Source organism: Corvus kubaryi, unplaced genomic scaffold, assembly GCF_017639235.1.
Source record: "Corvus kubaryi isolate FWS band 111438036 unplaced genomic scaffold, C.kubaryi_AGA036_p1.0 37357, whole genome shotgun sequence".
Classification (NCBI taxonomy): Eukaryota; Metazoa; Chordata; class Aves; order Passeriformes; family Corvidae; genus Corvus; species Corvus kubaryi.
In genome coordinates, this window is record NW_024581117.1 from 1154822 (window position 1) to 1177637 (window position 22816).

Consider the following 22816-nt stretch of genomic DNA (forward strand, 5'->3'; position numbering starts at 1 on the left):
CTCTTAACAGATGTCTAAGGGAGCTAGCTATTGCAAAAACTAAAACAAAGAACTGTGTCTGTGTCTTGTCTTCCATCTCAATATAAACTTTTCATTTTTTGGAGGTTTGTCATGGTTTAACCCCAGACAGCACTTAAACCCTATGCAGATACTCTCTTACTCCTCCCCCTCTCCGGATCCCCACTCTCCTTTCCCTCCCCCCCCAACAGCCCCCCACCCCGATGTAGGAGAGAATCAGAAGGCTGAAAATAAGAAAACTTGTGGGTTGAGATAAAGACAGTCTAATAGATAAAGCAAAAACCATGTATAGAGGCAAAGTTAAACATGGAATTCATTCACCACTTTCCATAGTGAAAGGAATAAGATGAATGTGTCTTTACAAACAGACCGCATGAGTCTGCTTGTAGATAGGGCTAGGAATTTATAGATAAGGAAGCAACAGAAGAAAACTCTCAGTTCTAGAAAATGTTACTAATCAACAAGGACTGTTGCTCAGCCAAGGCCATGTTAAATTCCTGAACCTAGAGAAAAAGAACAAAGATTTAATAGAATTATGAATAGGTTTTTCTTTCTTTTATATAACAAAAGGGGGTGCATATTAGAGGGGGGCATAGAGCAGGGAATTTGGGAAGTCTGTACCTTCTGAGTACCTCAGCCAATGGGGAAAAGGAAGAGGGAGATGCAGCTGGGAACTTAAGATAAAAAGGGGGTTACATCCCCCGACAATTTGAGAGACCCCATGGGAAACACCCATGGCCTCTCCCTTTATTTGAATAAAGTTACAGAACTCTGTCTCCTTCTTAGACATAAACCTCTGTTATTTGTGGATTAATTTTCCTGACAATAGGAAATTCAGCTGTTGCAGTGAGCCATGGCCAAAGCCAGGGTCAGCGAGATCAGGGGACCAGAGAATCCACTGGTTTGATCCTTCCACAGCCCAAACCCCCTGAAATTACAGGGAGCACCCCAGAGGCTGTGATCTGTGCATTACCTGTGCTGCAGCTCTCCCTTGCCCATATTTCTCATATCTGGCTGCTTTTCCAGAGAGATCTAGGTTGTTCGGCAGCTAATTGGTCCTTGTTAATCCTCCCCACCTACCCCTTCCCCCATTTGCTGTAATCCCTTCTCCCCGCCTCTGTAACACCCCCTGGTTGATGTATCATTGGTTACTGTGCATTTTCCACACCCCTTTGGCAAGGGTACAAAACGCTTTGCAAGCCACGTGGCTTCGGCTTCTTTGTGGGTTTCTCTCCTGAGTAAGCCCCTTCCCCCATAAAGGAGTCCCTCTGTTTTGTCCTACCTCCTTTGCGTGCCCTAGACAATGGGAGGCAAGGTGAACCCGTGCAGGTGCTTCACCTGTCCCCCCGCACCGCGTTCAGTCTCCATCTGTCCCCGCTTGGGACAAGCAGAAGTTTGCTTGGTGCCCAGGACATCGTGCTAGCTGGCATGGCACTGTAGCATTCAGCCATCTCCAGAAGAGTGGGGCCCCATCACATATAACTGCTACTTGAGCAGACCAATACCATCATTCTGAACATCCCCAATTTCTTTTTCCTCTTTATATACTGAGCATGATGTCATATAGTCTGGAATATCCCTTTGGTCAGTTGAGGCCAGATGTCCTGGCTGTGACTCCTCACAATTTCCCACGCACCCCCAGCAGACTCCTTGGTGGGGCAGTGTGAGAGGCAGACAAGGACATGATGTTGTGCAAGGAGTGCTCAGCAATAAAAAAAAAAAAATCTCTATTATCTATATATTCAGCACAAACCCAAAATATAGCCTCACACTAGCTACTGTGAAGAAAGTTAACCAGCACAAAGGGTTAGGTTGTTTTTTATTATTTTCGGAGTGATGAAAGCAACATTGCACAGGATTTTCAGATTTCAGTTTGAAGGAATTCTGTATGTGACAGTATGTGACAGTACAGGTAAAAAGAATCTTCTCTCTTCAGCTTTGCTGATAGTAGTTGGGGGAATCTTATTATTTAATAAATTTATTACCAAGTAATCATTGCTGTACCTTGATATACAAACCCAGAAATATTATATTGCATTCTTGCACCTGGTTTCTGGTTATTGCAATGTCCAGGAAAGCATGCCAAAATAACAGCTTTTGTAATACTCAAATTCCAAACTCAGTAGGTATACATTTATGTTCTGTAGGTGACAGCAGTACTTAGGCATGCATTTTTTCATTGAGAAGTTTGGAGGAAATTCTTGATAAGCCTGCTCTCTTCTTTAAAGTGGATCTAGTTCCTGGTGGCTATGAAAATTAATAGAAAGTAAAATATTATTTAAAAAATAACCCACTGCAGATCCACTCTGTTAAAATTTTATAGCGGTACTCACATTTTTAATAAGGAGTGGTCAAATTACATCACGAGTTTCACATGGGCTGACATAGATGTAAGTCAACAGACTTCTGAGACTCTCAGTGCCAGCTTATTTTCTGTTTCAAAATCTGAAAGATGTCTTTAGAGAAAAGACTTCTAAGTAGTATATCTGAAGGGTTTCACCACTTCTTTATCCATCATAATGAGCTGTGTTGCAGTAAAGGGCTCATTATTTTCAATAACAAAGTTTTTTTTCTGAATTACATTGGATTTTGTATAACTTTTTGCCATCAAGCAAAGTTGCTCTGTATTTTTCTCATGCAACGTAGGACTTTTTAAACTGATGAACAAATTACATGCAAAATAATCTTGACATTTCCCATTGTACAAATATAAATTAACATTTTCCAGTATGGATACTTTGTGGGGAAGCCTAGCCATTAATTTTGAAAAAAAGCATACAAGATATTATTTTTCTTAAAAAGCTTAGTTGAAAGTCATGGATATGTAATTAAGTCTTGTTGTTCTTACTGCCATAGCAGCAAAAAAAAATAAAACCTTTGTCTTTTCTTGTTTAGAGGAAGTTGTTAGTAGAATGAAAAAGCTATCACTCTCAGACCAACATAATCTTTACGAGAAGTAATATTGAGCAAGCAGTTCTAAGACTTGTTATAAGACATCTCTTATTGATGAAGCATAGTAAATCTGAAAGGCATTTGGTAATATAAAGCAACAAGGAACAGGAAAGTAGCATAAATTTGTAAACTGTAAAACTTAAAGAGAATTTTGAATTGACTATTACTAAAAAGTGCTGTACATGGATAACTCATCTACAACATAACTGTGATCATGTAAGAAGGAAAGTCTTCATCATAAATCACGGTCTCTTGCACGATAATTTGGATTTGTTTAGAGAGTTGTCCAGATGATCCACAATGAAGAACAAATAATGAGTATTTCTTGACAGGCTTGACCAAGTGATATATAAGAATTGAAGTAAGACTACAGCAGTTATATCATACGTGAAACTGGAATGCTCATTTTTTCAAAGGAAATATGCAAACTTAAAAACACAAGGAAAGCTTGTAATCCATGACTCATCTAAAAAAGTTCAAAGCTAAGTTTCAAAGCACACATATTTTAAATTGCAGCCATGTAATCCCGCAAAACCACTGTAGCATAATCTCTGTATTTGTACTTTTGAAAGTTTAAAAATGATATGCTTTTAGGGAAAAATGTTCTTTCCATTTCTTTGTCCGTTTACCATGTGACTTTATTCTAAAGTCTATCTCTGAAATCTGACTAAGGTGTTTTGTTTATTTTCTTTCAGGGCAGGAGCCTGTCCTGTCGGGGCCCCTCCCCCCCGCCATGTAGCCCTGGGAGAGGGGGCCTGGGGGGGAGACACAGGGTTTCCCTGGCCCCTGGTCAGCCTCGTTCCCCATTGGTTGTTTTGTGTTCCCCTGTGTGAGCAAGGACCCTCAGGTCCCGTGACTCTAATCAGTTCCTCGGCAGAGCCCCGGCCATGCAGCTGGAGAAATAAACATCTCTCTGAAACATCTATCAAGAATCTGTCCATATATATTTCTTTTCCATGGGCCTCCTTGTTTGATACATCGTGTTCCAGAATCTCCACTGTAACAAATGGTGGTGAATTGCAAGCAGAATGATCCTTGATTCCTAAGCGACTGATGTGTGAGTAAACTCTATAAACTCTGGATTTCTCTTGTTGTTTTTGTTCTGCTATTCCATATCTAAACTATGGAGGAACTGTGGAAAGACTCTTGGCTCTCAGAGCCGCATATGGATATTTATCTTAAACTTGAAAAGATTCTTGAACAATGATTTGTAAATTTTAGCATAATTCAAGCTCAAAAGGAATTGAAACACTTCCTGGCATTGTTGCTTAAGAACTTTTTTCTATGTTTCTTGGGATTTAATTCTTACCAATGACTTTTGGAATACCGTTTGGACACAGTTAATTTCTGAGTCGAAATATATGCCAATGGAAGAATATTTTCATGAATATTATTTAATTACCGAGACTGTTGAGCAATGTCAGCTGTGTCTTGGCGAAGGGAAGCCTGCCTCAGAGTCCGTGCAACCCAGGCCACATGGACTGAGCCCTCTGAGAGCAGCAGCAAGGCAGTTCTCACGCATGAGCGGAGAGACGCGAGCTGCAGTGTCGGCGGAGCGAGGCACGGCGGAAGCGGCGCGACCCGGTGGTGCCCGCCCGGCCCTGTGCAGCATGTGGTGGAGCGAGCCCCATGAATGCCCAAACGAGAGGGGCAGTGCGCGGGCGGTGGCTGGTGGCGGTGGCAGTGGAGTGGAGCCACGCCCAGCCGAGACGCGCACTGGAGCAGGGCATGGAAGCATCATCGCTCAGGGGCCCGGCCAAGACATGGGTGCAGTGCCTGGCAGCAGCAGCGAAGCTGCGACCAGAGGAGGTGATGCACGGAGAACTGAGCGGCGCGGCGCGGCCCAGCCCGGGCAGCCCCGAATGCGACCCTGGGAAGAGCGCGCAGGCATGAGCAGTCCCGACAATTCCAACACAGGAGCGAGTGAAAGCGAAAGAGAACACAAATATGCAGTGAGACAGAAAACAGCAGCCACTCGGAAAAAGGAAAAAATCATAGTAGCTAAGGTTTTAGGAATAGTAAAATGGTATAATGTTAAACAAAATTATGGTTTTATAACAAGATGTGACAACCAGCAAGACCTATTCGTTCATAGAACTGCTATTAAAAAGAATAACCTTGAAAAATGCATCCCAAGCTTGGGAGATGGACAGGTGGTGGAATTCAAAATTGTATAAGGTAGAAAAGGGTTACAAGCATCAAAGGTCACTGGGCCTGATGGTGTTTCTGTAAAAGGCAGTATATATGCTAAAAATCATAGTCATGTTAGACAGTATCTCCATGGTAAGCCCCCCTACAGTCTCCCTTTCCTAATCCCACCTTTCCCTTTTACCCTGTATCCTATTACCCCCAGTGTATTCTCAATCTGTTATTCCACCCATGGCTTCCCTCACAAAACCATACCTTTGCCAATTGTTTCCCCAAAAATCCCTTTCCAATAATGAGTGGAGGATGAAAGGGGGGCGGGGGGGGAAGAAATTAAACCCTCTCCTACCTCAGTTTCCCCACAAAGCATGCTCAGAGAGTCCTGTCTCCCTTCTGTCAGCCTTAAGATGCTCCAGAGAATCTGTTTGGACATTTAAGGACTCAGGAGGGTGGCTTGTTTTGTTTTGAAACTGTTCTTGTCATGTTTATCCAGTTGCTTTCAATGTTAAGTTTTAAATATCTTTTGTTAAAAATAAACGGGTGAAATGTCGGGGTCCCTCCCCCCTGCCATGTAGCCCTGGGAGAGGGGGCCTGGGGGGGAGACACAGGGTTTCCCAGCCCCTGGTCAGCCTCGTTCCCCATTGGTTGATTTGTGTTCCCTTTCGTGGGCAAGGACCCTCGGGTCCCATGACTCTAATCAGTTCCTCGGCAGATCCCGGCCATGCGGCTGGGAAAATAAGCATCTCTCTGAAACATCTATCAAGAATCTGTCCATATATATTTCTTTTCCACGGGCCTCCTTGTTTGATACGTCGCTTTACAGAATCCCCGCTGTAACACTGTCCTGCCCATGTTCTTCACTTCAGCTTGCCTGGCAGCCTTATGTTTGCGATTTGCAGTCTTTGATCCTAGAGGACAAACACATTCGAACAAAAGCCTGTCCGCTGAAATCTTAGGCTACCCTACAGTTAAGAAAAATGCAAAGCCTCTCTTACTTATTGCATTTAAAATCTCATTGTTTCTTTGTTCTGTAGAAGAAACCAATCAGCAACAGGGCTGCGCTCAGTCAAATACAGCAGAAACAACCAGTAACGGTCCTTTTCAATCTAATGTTAACACTCGGGCTGTACTTTTCTTTATGTTTTCCTGCTCTTTCCCTAAATCCCATATTCCATATTATATTGCCATATCCAAAATAAGGTCAGACTTGTTGAACACTTGGTGAGAAACACTTTGACCACATCCAGCTGTGTCACGAAAGTGATGGAGAATCATAGTATCATGGAATGGTTTGGTTTGGAAGGGACCTTATAGATAATCTAGTTCTAAACCTACTGCCACAGGTAGGGACAGCTTGCACTAGACCAGGTTTCTCAAAGCCTCATCCAGTCTGGCCTTAATACTTCCATGGATGGAGCATCCACTCTCTGGGCAACCTGTTCCTCATCACCCTCATGGTAAAGAATTTCTTCCTAAGATCTAATCTATACCTACTCTCTTTCAGTTAGAAGCCATTCCCCCTTGTCCTGTCACTACAACTCCTGATGAGGAGTCCCCCTCCAGCTTCCCTGTAGGCCCCCTTCAGGTACTGGAATGTTGCTATGAGGTCTCCATGCAACCTTCTCCTCTCCGGGGTGAACAGCCCCATCTTCCTCAGCCTGTCTTCATAGGGAAGACGCTCCATTCCCATTATCAATTTTGTGACCTCTTCTGGACTTGTTCCAACTGTTCCATATCCTTCTTAACTTGTGTGCACCAGAGCTGCACAGAGTGCTCCATGTGGGGTGTCACAAGAACAGAGAGGAAGAATCACTTCCCTTTACTTGCTGGCTGCACTACTTTTGATGTAGGGCATAAATTCAGACAGTGCCACAGTTGACCAGGAGATGGGGATGCATGCACTCCATGACTCAATGAAATATTTTATTTCTTCTTGAGCTTCCCCCCCCCCCCCCCCAAAAGATAGCTAAGCAGTCAATTCCTGTGCAAATTTAAAATTAGTATCTGTATATTTTTACCCTGTGTCTTGGTTTGAGACAATTTAAAAGGTAGGCATTCTGGAATGAGTTTTTTTCCCCTATGATATTAACCAATCCAAATAAGGATTCCACCAATAAGGCAACTTGGACCAGAGTGGGGCCACCCCATCTTCCCCCTGCATGGCACCACCACAACTGAAGACAGGCACCTGTGGATTCACCCCAAGGCAGTCCAAAATACAAGGAAGGAACAAAAGAGAAGGGGAAAAAAACCTGCAGGGGAGTCTCTCCCATGAGCAAAGACCAAGCTAGAGAGAGAGTTCAGTTCTGGTGCTTCCATCTTTTCAAGGACCCGAGGTCCTGGCTTAGAGAAACAGTAATAATTTAGATAGATGTGGAATACAGTAACATTTTGGGTTACCCACAACACCCAGGAATAAATGAGTTACTCTTATGAGACCTTCTGCTTAACAGGACACTGACAAAATGGATTCCCTATACTGCCTGAGATATAGAACACCTTTCAGAAAGAGATTACAACTAGATGTAAAGATTGAATGGAATAAAGAATTCAAAGCTGTTGAGATTAATTCTCAGCTGGGCATTGTCAATTAAAACAACATTTTCATTTAGAATTTGTCCTCTTTCAAAGCTGAACTGGTTATACATAAATCTGTTATATTACAGTGTTGTTCATCAATTAATTATCTTTTAATACCTGCTTCCTGTGAAAATTCATATGAGTGACATTATAGGTATACAAATTCAAAAGGCAGGAGAGCGCAAGAGATGCATAAACAGACTCAACTTCCGTATCTCTGCTTGAAATGGAAATACTAGTAACTTCACAAATTTCTCTACCATTTTTGGATATCACCTAACACATCTCAGTTCTAAGTCTGCCCGGTATTTGTAACACAGTTGCATTATAGACAATGATTTCAAGGAAATTCAAACAGATTCAAATTTAAAAAAAGTGGTGAGTTCTTTTTTTCTTAAAAAACAAAAACCCCAGATACTTGTTTTGTATCCGTTTTTGGTAATTACAACTCCTAGCTCATTTCTCAGCTTACCTAAATATTTTTGCTTGCACTCTTTGAACCTTATCTTTCTAATTCAGAGATTTTTAGGGTGGAAAAAGAAAAAAAGCAGCAACCCCCCCCAAATCCTGAATTTTTACTTTATATAAAAGACTTTAAAAGAAATCACTCTGACTTGCAGCTTGTCATGTATGATTTCAATCTGGAAGTCGTATCACAAATAGACTTGTTTTCCCTGAAATTTGAGATGGAAGAAAAAAAAGTAAGTTTTCAATTTTTTTACAATACTTTGTAAGGGTGGAACGATCAAATGGGAATGTTCAAAACTATCAGCTGACAACAATTTGTTTTACTGAAAAAATTGAAGTATTTGTAAAGATGTGCTCTTCAGATACATGGAAAATTAAGGCAGTTTATATGCTACTATCATTATCTTGAGAGAAATTTTGTAAGAACATAAAAAAGATATATTAATTCAGAATAATAATGTCTCTTTATTTAGTCAAATTTATAAACACATTAGATTATGCATATAAAGGTAATGATGACGTTAATCCTAAGAAATCTGTTCCACTAAATAAGGGTGATCTTCATTTTTGATAAACATTTGATGTCAGTGTTTTCAAGGTTACCTAGGCCAAATGAACAAAATGAAGTTGCATCAAGTTGATTAGGTCTGCAGCAATGGCAAATTCCTCATGCAGTACCTGTTTTGGTGGCTTGTGAAAATGCTTCCTCTGGTTCCATTTTCAAGTAAAAGGTATTTGTATTAAAAAAATCCAAAACCATATATGAAGAGTGCCTTTTTTTTGAAGCTTGATCTTTTCATGGGCAACTAAAAAGTTTCTTCTACTCGACTCTAAAAACTGCTTTTGAATTGCCACAGAAGATCAGAAAGATGGAGTGGGAAGGCCTATATGCATTTTGACTACATCATCTGTGTTGCAGGATAGGTGGTGGTGGGCTGTATGTGTATGAACAAAATTAATCCCATGGGATAAAATTCTTCACAAACTTCTCCCGTGTGTGTCCTTCCCACATGTTGCAGTCCTTCAGGAATGGATTGCTCCCAGCCTTCCCATAGGTAACAGCTCCTGCGAGAAAACCTTCTCCTGCATGGGCTGCCCTCAAAGGGCTGCAGGTCCTGCCAGGAACTCCAGTGTGGGCTCTCCACAGACTGCAGCTTCTTTCAGGGTATGTCCATCTGCTGCAGTGTGGGGTCCTCCTCTTGCCTCAGGGGAATAGCCTGCTTCACCATGGTCTGAAGGGGAATCTCTCCTGCAGTGTCTGGAGCACTTCCTCTCCTCCTTTTCCAGTGATCTTGATGTCGGCAGAGCTGTTTCCCTTATGTGTTTCTTCTCTCTCACAGCTTCTATGCAGCAGTTTGTACACTTTCTTAGATATCTTATCACAGAAATACCACTGGAGTTGCTGATGGGCTCAGCTTTGGCCAGTGATGGGTCTAATTTGGAGTCAGATAGAAAGAGCTGTGTCCAACCCAAGGGCCACTCCTGGTGGCTATGCCTTCTTCATAGTGGAGTTTGCATATATATACATCTGAAAAATAGAGCCCTAAATTAAAAGCAGGGACTGTAGGCACACAGAGACTTTCTGTGTTTCTTCTGTGTTTCAGCCTTAATTTTCCCGCATCCTGTTATAAGGTTATTTGAAAATACAGTTTCAGATTTATTTTTAAAATAAAAGCATTCCAATCCAATTTAGCAGAGGATCATTTGAAGTTAGAAGGAATCTCTTGAGGTTACCTAGTCAAACAATCTGCTCAAGCAGGGACAGCTATACCAGTTTGCCAAGGAATGTATAGAATCAGGCTTTGAATATCTCCAAGGATGGAGACACCACAGTTTCTCTGGACAAGCTGTGCCATATTTGACCACCCTCACAGTAAAAGTGTTTTTTTCTTTTCAGGTGGAATTTCAAGGTGTTTTAATTTGTGCCCGCTAGCTCTTGTCCTTACAATTTATCATACCTACATTTAACACCTGAAAAGAGCAAATAATGAAGCAGAAATCTTAAGTAATTTAGGAGTCAAATATGTAATGTGGTTTTAATTCAGAAAAGGGGGCTGTTTCTCAAACTGATAGAAGTTTCTTAATGTAAAATCTTCCTGCCAGGTCACAGAAAAGTACAAGGACATTACAAAATCAATCCAGATTTTCACTGTTGTGTCTTTGCTTCTCAAAGTTTGAGGGATACTTTTTTCTTCTAAAGTTCTGAGTCAGCTATTAACAGAGGAAGGAGGCATATTTAAAATGCTTACCTTGGCCCAAACCCAAATAGGCTGTTATGGCTAGATTATAGCCCCATTAACCAAACTGCCTGTAAAATCATTTGACTTGGCTAATGTCTCTGATTCCAAGGTCTGAGAATGTCTAAATTCATTTCTAAATATTGTAAAAGTTAATTAACTTTATAGTCTGAGCTGAATGTCTATTAAAATGGATAGATCTGGATTACTGTTTGGATATAAAATAATATAATGAGTGTTGCTGAAAGGTAGCTTGTAAATCAGCTTGATGAAATTCTGCAAAAATATTACACCAGAAGAGTTCCTTAATAGATTTTTCTTTAAGAGTAATTACAGAATAGAGTACTCAGGTTTCTCACATTGAGGCAAAAAATGGTGCTCATCCTAATAATATTTTTTTCCTTTCACTCACCATTAATTTGCTACAGATGGATCATAAAATTATGAGGAATCTTCATACAGCCTAAAATGACCCTGAAATGAGTCATAATTATTATATGTTATATTGCTAACAAATTTTTTGCTTTGAGATTTTAAAACATTCTGGCATCATTAATGAAAGAAAACCATACAGTGACTCTATCCCTGCTTTGTACAAGAAATTCAAAAAATGAGGTTAAATGCCCTGCCAGCTGATCCTGTTTAGTCAAGAATTCCTAAGAGGCAAACCAATTTCCACTGCATCTGATTATTATTCATCTCTACATTGATTTTTGTGAAGAACTTGCACAGTCTGTAATGAGCGAAGTGAAACAATTCAAAGACAGCTAAGTTAGTGAAAAATGAACTAGTTTTGGTATTGGAACAATATAATTACATTGTCTGGTTGCTTCTGGGAAACCCAGCAGAGCTTTGTATTGTTGTGCTGTGTTGAGTTGGATTATTCTCTTGCTTTGAGCTGGATGCCACTGGCTGCGTGTGTCACAATTTAGGTTGGAGTTACCCACAGAAACAAGTCAGTGTCATAGATATAATTCCTGGGAGATGAAGGACTTTAGCAGTGTATTTAACTTATATTATATATTTTTTTTTATTTTATTTATTTATTTTATATATATTTATTTACATATTTTAAGTTTAGAGTATTGAGCAAGAGCTGCGTAACAGCCACCATAGTTTTATCTAGGAAAAATGGGTAATAAACACAGAGATCATGTTTACTACTATAATAACCAAGACAAGACAATACAGTATTGGTATAAATCACATTAAATAGGCCAGATGTAGCTTTGACTAACATGTGCTAACCCCCCATTGTTCTTCAGAGAGAAAAGCCTCTACATCACCATCTTCAGCAAAAGGAGTGTCATTCATCACACCAAATGGCAAGATGCAAGGACTAGATGCAGAACACATTGATTGAGTTTATTGCTTTACTTTTACTACAGGAAACTTTGATTTCAAGTGGTTTCTGCACACAAATACATTTCCTAAAACTACTATAAATTTTTATGGATGAATTACTTTATCTGAAGAGCTCACAGTGAATTATGATTTGTACAAGAGTTTGCTCTCCGAGACTTTAATGTGTGTTTCTCTGTCTGTTCAACCAGACTTCATAAAGGCTCTCCAGAGGTGCTAGGCATCATTAAGGATAGAAATAAGGTCTTTCTTTCTTTCTTTCCCTGAAAAACTACATTTATTGCCTTAATGTAGTAATGTGAGTGTCCTTTTTTCTACTTGGTTTTCACTGTCTCTATCTTGCTCTTAATTATGAAATTAGAAAGGATGACCTTAGGAATGCATCCAAATGAAAAATAATTCATATTTTATTCTGTGCCAATACTCCCCTGAAAAATTAAAGTATGTAAATTTAAAATACCAGCCAGTTTAGAGAATTAAATGGAAACCACATGCTTTATCAAAAGTCTTATTTCAAAATCTGAGCACTTGGTGTGACTTGACATTATGCAGAGCTAAGTCAGTTTACAGGAGTAAGTACCCTATGAAGGCTGTACATTTTGAAACTGTTCTCACAGTTCTTCTGCCTGCAGTTTTAGAAAAAAAGCATTTTTGAACCTATTAACTATGGGGAAAAATTCCACAAACTGTACAGGCAGCTACAAGCCATATAAGTCAGAATGCAAACAAAGAGCCTTTAAAACTCAGCTGGAAAGCAGTACAACTTTTCTTATTTTTGAGTCTGTCCAGAGAAACAGTCTGTCCTGTCTGTCCTCCATCTACTGGGATTTTACTTTTTTAAAGGCTGAGGACCATGCTGGAATTTAAAATATCTCATGAACTTCAACATATGAGGACATTATGATCTGCATAGATCAGATACCAGCATCAGAAAAATATTGCAAGGCTATTTTCCTGGTTTTATTCTCTCTTAAAAAAACTTCCCCAAACCCAACAAAATGGTTATGCCTCTTCCTTTTCTGCCTCTCAGAGAAGTTAATACCACAACTTTTCTAGGCATTGAAGACCTTCCCAGGCTTTGGGGTGTTCATTTGATGCTCAGTTTACACCCACAGATTCCGAATTGTACACCAGTTATGTTAGCTCTGTAATGAATATCTAATAGCTGAACAAGGAGAAGAACAAGCTGGAAGACATTTGGAGGCAATCCCCTGCTCTGTATAAAATCCAGCCTTATCCTCCTAACATTTTTGATAAAACACATCTCAAAACCTGCAAGGATATGTTAGCTTTAACATGCAGAGAACTCACTGAACTTTGATGGGAGTGTTAGCTTGGTTTGGCTCCTAAGTACAGACTTATCACATCATAGAATCATCCAGTGAATGAACACAGACTTTGCAATACACAGCATATAAAGGTGGCACAGGATCAGAAGAGTATAGTAATATTTTCAGACTTAAAAGTATGTGCTTCTTTAACATGATAAGAAGAAAAGACCATCTGTTTCTTTCCTTTCAGGCTAATAAAACCTGAATGTAATACTTGAAAAGAGGCAGTGTAGGATTTTGGTGACATACATTTTATTGTTGATTAGACTTTTATTTTACATATACTTAGATTTCTGCAATCGTTTCGTTTGTTTGTTTTGAATCTTTCTTGGCAGCTTAATACCAATTCCTTTTCTAAAGCCTCATTCACGTTAATGCAATTGAGCTGAAGAGACTAATCTTCAGAGGCAGATGGGCTAGTAAATCCAGAAATAGTGTTAGTGCAGCTTTTGTATATGTGTCCCATCACTCAGTTTATAATTTTGTCTTACTTGTGAATTTGCTTCTAGTTTGTTTCTATTACTTATGGTTCAAGATTTTAATTTCATAGTGCATCATTTTGTGACAGAAACTTACATTTCTTAGCTTAAAAAGGACATTCTACCATAGTCATAGCTTTATGTAATCTCTTCTTCCTGGATAATTTATGCTCATTCCTCTGATTTAACAAAATAAAATCATCTTCATATTGTGATAATGACTCCTGGTGCAACAAGGTAGATGTAAGGTTTGTATTCTAATTTCTTTCATGACATTTACTTTTTACAGTACTAATTTATGTTGCCTAATTTTTCAATGTTTCTTTCCATCAATGAATCATCTTAGCACAGTTCCTTCCTAAATAGCAATTAGTAGTATGAGATAAAACATGCAATGGATTTTTAAAATCAAACTCCTCATCCTTCCTCCATGAAATAGAAGTAATTATAATATATGCCAGATCCACTAATGCAGAGAGTGGATGATTTGATTTAATAGATGTCTTCTAGTAAAACAAATCTTATTATTGGTAATGCAGATGGAATTCACAAGCTCATACGACTGTCCAAGAGAAAAACCCTAGGATTTGATTAATGACCCATGTTCTTTGTTACAAGAACAAAACTGTCTTGTAATATAGTAAAGACACAGTACAGTAAGGTTTTCAGAGGATATTGTGATTTTTAGTCCTCTTGTGTGAGGAATAAAGTGACTCTTTATACAAGAGTGAAGCTGAGTAGCATTGAAGGAATCATATTAGACTTTTCGTGGCTACAAAAGAAGTCATACTAATGCAGGATATTTGGAAATAAAAGCCATAAAGTATAAAATGCTCTTCCCTTGCTACACCCACTGGATTGACCCTCAGCATTATTTTAAAGCAACTTTGTACCCAGCACAGAGCAGTTGATTTTATACTGCATTTTGTACTGCAAATGAAAATGCAGTAATTCTACACAAAAATGGTAGGTTGGTATATATTTACTTATATTGGTTGACCACCCAAGATGAAATATTGCATTCCACAAGGCAGTATCATGGAAAATCATTTTTTCTGCTAGGAAAGCAAGGAGGTCAGGAAAGCATTTCTCTATTTCCTTGTTTCTCTATTCCAGCTAAGTGTTCATTGTAAACTTCAGCTACTAATTCAAGTAAGATACTTCAATTTAGAAGATTTTACTTCATTTGTAATTTTACACAACATCAAATTTAAAATGTTCTATGTTACCATAATTTTCATTCATGTTTAGCTTCTGTGATATAGAAACAGAGCTACTTAATAAATAAGTTTTCTTCTAGGCTTTTCTGTCAGATGTGTTGTGATGGACAGATTAGACAGTACGAACCTTTTTCCCCTACCTAAAATTTTGCAGTACTGCAGCTAACATTGCGGTACTGATATTGATAGTAGTTCAAGATTAAATGTTCTCTTCATTGTCAGTGGTGGACAGTGAGGGCCTCAGCTTCAATAATCTTCTGCCAGCCTCTGAGAATAATGAGCTCTGGTGCCAGTCCAATGGCAGGAGAATAAACAGTAGTTTTATACCTACCCTAATATGTGCAGCTCTGTGTTTGCTTGCATGTTTTGCAATTAAATGTACAAAGCATATGTGATCAAATATACACAATTAATCAGCTAAAATTCAAGCTAAATATAAAACTCCCTCAATCTCAACATTTCTTTCAATTTTACTTCTAACCACAATGTTTATGGGTTTAGACCATGAATATTGTCTTTTATTATATAACTAATGTTCTCTTTCTGTCAACTGAAACAGCTTATAAAAAGCAAAGATCAGAGGGCTTGATGTCTGTAGCACTCATAATTCTGGCCTTCCCTGTTTTCAACCATAAAAATCAACATCTTATTGAGTTGTTTTAGACCCTAAGTTGCATCTCTGAAAGAAGAGTGTATGAGGAAAGGATTTATGCAGAAAATCTACGCTGATGATTCAAAATTAGAAGTGTTCATTAGATGGCAAACCAAAGCTGTAATGGGAATTTAGAACTGAGGTGCTCTCTCCTGATTATCAAACTTCTGTTCTTCAGTGTATAGGAAAGTAATTAAATTTTTTGAACTCACAGCCATTAGGATAGTAAATGTATTATTTCAAGTATGTTTGTAATTAATTTGTTCAGTGTTTGATTTATTTATAAACATAAAATATGTGGAGGGGTTGATATTATGGCACATCAAAAGATTAATGTTTTATGCATTATTAGTAGAGTAATAAATTTCATTTCTTCCATTTTACTTCTTTTTGTATCACATACATCTTTCCATTTTGAAGTTGTGTCTCAGTTTCGAGGTAGTGAATTCTGTGTAATTTTGCTGAGTAAACAAAAGTATTGATGAATAATGTTTATCTATTCTGCATTCCCTACTTTTTGCAGCAGCATCCTAGTGCCGTGAGTATACACCAAGACATTTGACTGTAGAGGCATGTGTAACCATTCACACTAAATGCTCTGGGAGAAACTGCGCACCCCTGCCAGTAACACAAGCTGTAGCTTTCACCCTGCCTCCATTGCCTGAAGTAGCTGCCGAAGTCCAGTGCCCTGCAGAACATGAACATTTCTTCTGTTTCTTCTGTTATGGTTCTTCTGAGGGATAGGATTTAAACCCCTTCACTTTTAGCATGCAAAGGAATAGTTTATTTCTGCAGCTGAGAGAAGAACTTGCTTGTTTAGCTGGACATCCTTGAGGGATGCAATGAAATTAGTGCAGCAATTTGCAATAACCTTAGGGGAATACATACCACCAAAGATTGCTAAGTACAATGCACTTTAATTAGGACCCTCCAGCTTTCAGGACACTGTCTTAATTATAGATGCTAGGAACAAGTGGCACAGAACAGGTTATGGCCCAAAATACCATAAAGTGATCTGACAGTCCCCCTAACTACCCTCTATATTGAATCATTATGATTGCAATGAATAATTCACATTTCTACTCTGGTCTAATAATCTTATGATCAAAATAGGTTGTGGAGATAGCTCTTGGGTTTTTCTGAAACAAAACTTAATATCACCAAAAGCGGTACATCATAGCTGAGATTTTTTCAGTGTAAGGTTCACATTTTGCCTACAAATAAAAGGTAGGATAAATACTGAAGTTGTGTCGGCTAATTATACATAGCCCATGTTCAAAATATTTGTGATGCTGTAAAGTAGTACATTTCCCAGTTCTAAAGATTCAAAAAGCATTGATCAGGACAAAGAAAATATTGAAAGTTCAAAAAAAGGTCAAAGAAAAATGTGAGTATTGAATGCTTTTTATTAGCATTCTCTATTTTTGGTCACATTTTTAAACTTTTGCCTAATCTCTAAGGATTTAAGGTATCATTTTAGATGTGTTTCTCCTGACTTCTGGAGCTGGAGTATTATGAAAAACACTAGATATTCCAAGACTTGTGGAGGAGATTATGTGAATTTCCAAGTTCTAACTATCTTCTGTTCAAGCAAGATAGAAATGTGTCTCAATATGTGAAAAAGACTTCTAAACCAGTAAGAGACAGACTAAAACGTGTTTCTCAAACCCAAATGTCAGTGTTATAGACTATAAGTGAAATATCCCTTTAGATGGATAACATAAAAACTCTTGGGTTTAGGTCTTTGTAAGTAAAGTGTGCCATGCCTTGAACTGATGTTCTGTGCCATCACAGGAGCGATCCTCTTTTCCAGACATGATTTGGGACTATAAACTTACAAGTCAAACAAACTCCCAGTTTTCGAAGTAACATTATTATCAAGGTGTGTTTTCCTCACACCTGCCTGCTTATCATGTCTTACACTGTAGGTGTTAGAGTTAACGTATTGTAAATCACAGAGGACTAGAGAAGCACAAAACATGAGTGAGAGTATGTTCTGTTTATTTCTACTGTTTACATAGCAACCTACAGAAAGACAAGTTGAATTTTCTGACATGTATTGCAAAACAATGCCCTACTTCTTTGTAAGGATTATTACTAGAAAAGGAAAAGTGGGAGAGCAAAATGCTTGAGAAATACATTGTCTTGATATACATGACAGTAAGGTTCATGGAAGCAGAAACTCAGTTGATGTGAAGAATATCTAGTTCTGGTTGGATATTATCATGTCACAAATCATGCCGTATCACTTGCTGCAGGTGGAACCACAGCTGGGACAGGGCACAATGTTTCCGAAAATTTCAGGCTATGCCTTAAATGCTTATTGACCAAAATGCTATTTCTACACAAACGAAGTTTTAAGGATTTAAGGAAGTTTTTAAAGTTTTAACTCTCTCTGTGCACTGTGGCTGGTGTTTAGATAGATTTTGGATGAGGACATGGTGCAATCTTTGGATCGAAATAGATTAGATAAATGCAGTTGAAGGATAAATAGTGCCAGTGAAAGACAAATGTGCCTCATGATGTTTGCATTTCTCAAAGAGAAATATTTTGCTGAAATATTAAGCAGAAGGGAGGTTCAAACTCCCTTTGTAGGTTGTGTTGTCCTTGCCTGTGAATGACAATCTCCTAAGGTCTTTAATTAACTTAATTTTTGTTTGGAAATGAATGTTGCTTAGCAAATTACTTGGATTTGATCTCATCTCCCAAAAGAAAGGAGAGACAATTGTCTGAGTTCCAGAAGAAGAGCTGTCCAAGCTCACTGATAGGATCAGAATGAATGTGTGAATGGTCTGGAATAAGTATGCAGTACCATTTAGGAGATAGTTTGGGGTGTTAACCAGTATGGAGCTAGAGTCATCTTTCAAGAACTGAAGGGCAAGTAGCAGATTTTTAGATAAGAATGGTATTATGAAATATACATATGTATTAGATGAAGATAAAACCAACATAGGCTTTATCCATTGAAAACAACAATAAAGAGTATTTTATTCATAGTTGCTTTTAATATCCATATGCATTTTAGATGCATCCTCTTCCCTTCTTCTCTTTCCTTTCTCTCCCATATCTGGGTCAGAAGTGCTCTTTCATGATGATACCTTACAGGTTTATATGTTTCTAACAGTTCCTTGTAAGTGATGCCTTAGTAAAATATTAAGAAAAATTGCATTATATTGCATGTAATGTCACAGAATATCCTGAGTTGGAAGGAACCAACAAACATCATAGACCGCAACCCCTGGCCCTTCACAGAACAACCCCAAAAATCACATTATGTGCCTAAGAGTATTGTCCAGGTTCTTCTTGATCTTCGCCAGGCTGGTGCTATGACCACTTCCCTGGGGAGCCTGTTCCAGCGCCCTAGCACCCTCTGGGTGAAGAATCTTTTCCTGATATCAAGCCTACACCTGCTTAGACAGAGCTTCATTGTCGTGGCAGGCGGTGCCAGATGGTAAGGTGCTGTGACCTTCCCGAAAGCATCTCACGGGAAGCTGCTCTGCAAAGCCACCACACGCATGCACACACACTGGATAGCTCCAAGCACACTGGCAACAAAAGAGGCAGGAAGGGTCTTTGTATGGGGTTCCACGGGAGGAATTTATTCCAGCCACCCAAAGGGGTCCGGGGACAAAGACAGAAAAACTGGGGAGGGTCCAGGGTTTTATATGGGGCCAATAGGGGCAGAGAGAGCGTTGGAGGCCAATGATCTGAGGGCAGAGCAGAGTGGAACAATCCCCTTCCTTGCCTGGCTGGCGATGCTGTGCCTGATGCCCTCCAGGACATGTTTGTCCCCCCTGGCTGCCAGGGCACTGCTGACTCAGATTCAGCTTGCCATGACCAGGACCCCCAGGTCCCTTCCTGCAGTGCTGCTCTCCAGCATCTCATTCCCCAGTCTGTCCAGGGTTGTCTTGTGCCAGGTGCAGAATCCAGCACTTGCTGTTTTTAAACTTCATATGGTTATTCAGGTTGGACATGAAGAATTTCTTCACTGAAAGGGCTGTCAAGCCCAGGAATGGACTGTCCAGAGAGGCGGTGGAGTCACCACCATGAAATGACTGCACATGGCACTTAGTGCTATGGTTATTTGACAGGGTGTTGTTTGGTCCAAAGTTGGATGCAATGATCCTGGAGGTCTTTCCCAATCTTAATTATTCTGTAATACTATAGTGGGTGATTACCCACCCTTCTAGTTTTTCTAGGTCTCTCTGCAAGGTCTCTCTGCCATCAAGGGAGTCAAGAGCTCCTTCCAATTTAGTATAATCAGCAAACTTATTTAGTGTACCTTTGAGTCCTGCATCCAAATCATTTATGAAGGAGTTGAAGACAACTGGTCCTGAAATGGAGCCTGGAGGAAACCCAGATCACTAGCTTAGTGGAACCACATTCACATCAAAAGAGTTAAAAGAGTTAAGAAGTACTTCACAATTTAAAGAAGGATTATAGAATAGAAGTGTTAATTGGAAGTGATGAAGCTGAAATTAGTACAGATGAACAACTCAATTCACATATTATCTGCCTTGACAATACCCTCTCTTTTTTGAGTATGTGTTCATATGGCTACCAAAATATTCACTGGTATTCTTTACCATTTCAAAAATATTTCCTCTGCTGATTCCCTCTACCAGCCACCAGGTTCTGTGACAAATCATAATTTTAAAGGACATAAAATGGTTACTATTGGTTAAAATTTCATCTCATTATTGTCACGTGCTTACAAAACTGCAAGTTTTTATCTTAATTTCTTTGAAGAAATCACAGAAAAATTCTTTTCTTCTTTAACTTCCTTGTTATTCTTTCTGTGACTCAAAAGAAAAGTGGGATACTGGCTGAAAGAGTTACTGAATAAAATTAAAATATTATACATCAGAAAAGATGCGAATATATGTTGATACTTTATGACTGGTCTATAATTTTATAAGTTTAGAATTTGATCTTCTGAAATATAATGTAGATGGCAGCAAGAAAATAACTGCGGTTTACAGAACACCATGCACTGATTTATATTGGCTTTATGTTTTGTTGATAATATATCAGCTAGTCTCTAGAAACCATATGATGCATGAAGTAATTTCTTCTATTGTATCCTTCCTCTCACCCAGGAAGTTTCATTTAGTTGGTCTAAATTACCAGCTTGGGCCAAAAGCGCAGATGTCACAGGATGAATTAGCTCAGTGCTTAGTATAACAATAATGGTAAAGAATGCAATTTTAGTCATCGAACCTGATTCTGCTACATGTCTGGCACTTTAATTATCCTATGGGTGAATATTAGGGTGCCAGTTTTCACTGGAAAAGTGTTTACATGGAGTCTATTAAGTGGGCTTCCTGTTCTTATGTATGCAGCATGATAAATTGGTTTGAACGATGTAGTTCTGTTGAAGACAATGGGATTACAATGGGTTGGTATCCAAATATTACAAGTTTAGCTGTGGAATGAATAATTGCCACTCACGTGGTGCACAGCACTGAAAATAGAAAGTGATGCGGCCTTAATGTTACCTATTTTGCTGGCCTTAGTGTCTGACGAGCAAGTTCTCCAGTGCAATATTGTGCACACAAAAAAACCCAGCATGTGAATAGTCCCCTATGACAGAGCCATTACTCTTTCCCCAGGCCAATCTTTATAGGCTTATAAGTCTTGACTATAAAGCTGAAAGGCTTGACAGCCCTGCCTAACTGAGCATCCAGGCCCCATAGTTCATGAAATCCAGACTAAATGTCTCATCTAAACCCAATAAAGTGTTAGCATGTTTTCTAATGGGGAGCTGGTGATTAAGGTAAGCTAAATAAATTTTGCTCTGAATTTTACTTTGTAGGATGAACCAGAGCTGCTTCGGAAGCTGCATGTTCTGCTCATAAGCCACACTTTAGCTAATTGTGCAATAAGGTGCTGAGACTGGTTTGCACTCAAACAAAGGACAGATTGGCAAATCTGAGCAAAAGTAATGAAACTGAAAAATGGACCCAATAAAAGGTATTATATATACATATACATATACATATACATATATAATTTAAAATATATTGAAAAAAAAATGTTTTCATCAAAAACTACTATGAGAATTTATGCTTGAATAACTGTAGTAACTTAAAGTACACAGGTATTTTGATCCAAACTGCAGGAAGTATATATCATGGAAGTGCACAGCCTTGCATGAGAAATCACTAGATTTGATGGGGTATTCATTCCAAGCACTACTGGAGTTACAAGAAGGTTACTTAATGGAGAGAGTATTTAATTCTGCATATGAATCATTGTGTAAGCAAAGAAAAGTACTGAGCTTTTCTTGAATTACTTCTGATACCTGACTGAGCCTGCCAAATGTTAACTAATCTTCCCTTTCTAATACTGCAATGAAAATAAGATTTTTAGCTAATTTTCTAAGTTACCCGGCAGCCCTTTTTCCTTTTCTATGTTCACACGGTTCCTTGAACTCTCTCTGCTTCTGGTTGTCTCTTCTTTTTTTCAGCACTGGTGTTTTGTGGAGATAGATACCTTTTTTAGCATGTAGATAAGATTTAAAAAATAGTAGAGGACACAGAGATGTCAGAGACTATGAGGTATTAAAGTCATTCTATGTCTAGAACCAATCTTCTAAGGATAATTAAGACAGCATTCCTTGTTGAGAGCTTTTCTTTTTTTCCGTTTAAAAGACTAGAATCTACTGCGAGGACACATTTCTCTGCCTCAAGAGTTCTTGATTGTTGTATGCTGTGATTTTTTTTTTTTTCCCAGCTTTGTAGGGATGTCTGGAATGTTTTCTTTCAGATTACATTGCTTCTAAGGAAAATCAACAATTTTTCTCAGAGCTACCATGTGGTATCATCTTGATTCCTACACTACTTAAAGGTACTGTTGCCTTTTCTCGAATGTTACATTATATTTTCCTCCTGACTTCCTGAGTGTAATCTGTGGTCTGGAAAAAAATTATTTCCTCAAAGGCTACTGAAAAGACAATCACTATTCCTCCTTTATGGTATTCAAAGACTCCTTCAAATACACCAAATCTACTGTGGGTATTCACTCACGTTAATGTGCTAATGCGTAGAAAGATATACTCATACAGAGGAGCATTCAATATGTGAGAATCTGCTATGTGAGAGCAGGCATATTCTTACTCTCCTTAATGAGCCAGTCCTTGAAATGATACTGGGCCAGCCAAGGTTAAGATATATGCATTTGAATTTCTAAACAGAAAAAACACAATAAAATTCAGATGCAGAAAGAAACAGAAAAAAAGTGTTTTGAAAAAGAGTCTGGAATAAGCCCAGCAGCATGCCTGTGTTCCAGAAAATCTGGTAATTGGTGCTAAATCCTGCTTTCCAGGTTTGGTGGTGGCATCTGTCAACAACACATTTTTTTCTGTTTTACC

General features: G+C 38.8%; 1 long non-coding RNA gene across 1 annotated transcript; it reads left to right on the top strand.

The window, feature by feature from the left end:
* Nucleotides 1-479: 479 nt before the first annotated feature.
* LOC121667229 lies at nucleotides 480-19112 on the top strand. Its single transcript, XR_006016967.1, has 3 exons — nucleotides 480-561; nucleotides 8502-8506; nucleotides 19102-19112. It is a non-coding gene; the product is annotated as an uncharacterized LOC121667229 (long non-coding RNA).
* Nucleotides 19113-22816: the final 3704 nt, after the last annotated feature.